Genomic DNA, 2,249 nt, shown 5'->3' with positions numbered 1-2,249 from the left:
AATCTGTATGGAGACACATAATTTGAAAGAGCAGACTCCCCTCTTTCAAACGAGGATGCCCCCATCTGGTGGGGTTGGAGAGAGGGACTTAAAGTCCACATTCTTCCTTTAATAATTAATTTTTTTCTTTACAAAAGTTACTTCCAGATTTTTTTTTTAAAATTTCAGACCATCGCTGTGGAGGACTCATTCTCCAGTCTAGCTATAGATCCGGACGACGAGGCCTACTGGACCTCGCAGTGAAGAGGTTAAACTCGCTCTGAGCGAGACTTCTGGTTCCGGTGAGGATGAGGGAAGCCGCGACTTGAGTCTGCCACCAGGGGACCTGCTGCAGGTGGCAGCCCTACACTACTGCTGAGCAGTCTATGAGACAGGATCAGCCTGGTGAGGATCTAGAGACCTGGTTGCCATTGCATGGACAGGTATTTCTCTCCCATGCCACGGAAAAATCAGAACCAGAGGTCAGTGCAGCAGAGAGAATCTTTCAAGATGGCGGCTACCCCTGCTTCTCCAGCGTCTGAGTGCGGCTCCCTGTAAGAGGATGTACCAGCTCTCAGCCCTGAGGGAGCTTCATCAACTGCCCCCAATTTCATGGCTTATCAGGATATGGTAAGAGCCATCAAGGACACAATAACCCCCATGTTCACAGAGCAAACAGCCACATTTACCTCTAATAAAAAGGAGCTATAAGACCAACTCTCTCAGCTTACACATAGGGTTAACTAAGATGAAAATCATTTGGAGGAGATGTTTCATGATGTCTCTTTACATAAGGAGCAGAATGCGATGCTACAAAAATCACACTACAATTTGTGCAATAAGATTGATGATTTAGAAAACAGATCACAGAGGAATAATTTGCGACTGGTAGGCTTACCAGAGTCCATTAAAGGGCCAGCACTCCATCAATGTCTGTGCCAGATGCTCCCTACCCTGCTGTAGGCTGATGAAGATTGAAATGGCACATCGCCTGGGGGCGGTAAAATCTAATGTTAATGCCCAACCTCAGGTTACCTTTTTCAGGTGCCTTAATTACTTACATAAGGAACTCTTGTGGGTTGCCTCTCGTAAACAGAAAAATCTGCAATGGGAAGGTAATCGACTACATATTTTCCAAGATTATTCAGCTGAAGTCACTAGGGCATGGAAGGAGTATTGCATGGTGTGTAGTCATTTAATTAAAGATAGCCAAATATTCGCTCTATTTACCCAGCTAAATTGCGCCTTTTTGAAGGGGACTTTTTCAAAGACTTCTCCACTGCTACAGATGCTGCATGAGATCTTCATGAAAGTTCGGAGGCTACCTGAAGATTTTATAGCTATGCAAGTCATGCTTATATAAGTTCTCTCCCTTTTGGGGTCTTCTATTGTACAGCCATGGCCAAAAGTTTTGAGAATGACACAAGTATTGGTTTTCGCAAAGTTTGCTGCCTCACTGTTTTTAGACCTTTTTGTCAGAAGTTACTATGGTATACTGAAATAAAATTACAAGTATTTCATAAGTGTCAATTGACAATTACATTAAGTTCATGCAAAGAGTCAATATTTGCAGTTTTTACCCTTTTTTTTTCAAGACCTCTGCAATTCGCCTTGGCATGCTGTCAATCAACTTCTGGGCCACATACTGACTGATTGCCACCCATTCTTGCCTAATCATTGCTTGGAGTTTGTCAGAATTTGTGGGTTTTTGTTTGTCCATCCGCCTCTTGAGGATTGACCACACGTTCTCAATGGGATTAATGTCTGGAGAGTTTCCTGGCCATTGACCCAAAATTTCGATGTCGATGAAGTGTCAACACTGCAAATATTGACATAAATTTAATGTAATTGTCAATAAAAGTCTTTGACACTTATGAAATGCTGGTAATATTACTTCAGTATCCCATAGTAGCATCTGACAAAAAAGTCTTAAAAATACACTGAAGCAGCAAACTTTATGAGAGCCAATACTTGTGTCATTCTCAAAACTTTTGGCCATGGCTATATGGATGGTTTTTTGATGCTTCAATGTGTATGCAGATTTATATGAGGTTATTCCTTTTTTGCTTAAAGAGGACATTTTCTTGAATGAGAACAATTTATTTTTCTCTCCTAGGCTCGGACAGCCTCAATTCGCTGAATTTTTCATTTTTGCTTAATTATTCCTTAATTATTATCAGGATGTTCATTTTTCTTATATTATCATATGATTATTTCCCTCCCCTGTTCTCTAATACTTATTACTGTGTCCCCCAGATTTAGGAGCCAAA

General features: G+C 41.1%; 1 pseudogene; it reads left to right on the top strand.

Annotated features, from left to right (window-relative positions):
- The first annotated feature begins 414 nt into the window (after positions 1-414).
- Positions 415-1,278, top strand: LOC148542146 (uncharacterized; annotated as a pseudogene).
- The last annotated feature ends 971 nt before the right edge of the window (positions 1,279-2,249 follow it).

The sequence above is a fragment of the Taudactylus pleione genome, unplaced genomic scaffold (genome assembly GCF_031769625.1).
Source record: "Taudactylus pleione unplaced genomic scaffold, aTauple2 ptg000015l, whole genome shotgun sequence".
Taxonomy (NCBI): domain Eukaryota; kingdom Metazoa; phylum Chordata; class Amphibia; order Anura; family Myobatrachidae; genus Taudactylus; species Taudactylus pleione.
Note: the sequence above shows the minus strand (reverse complement) of the source record. Positions and strands in the feature narration are given on the sequence as shown.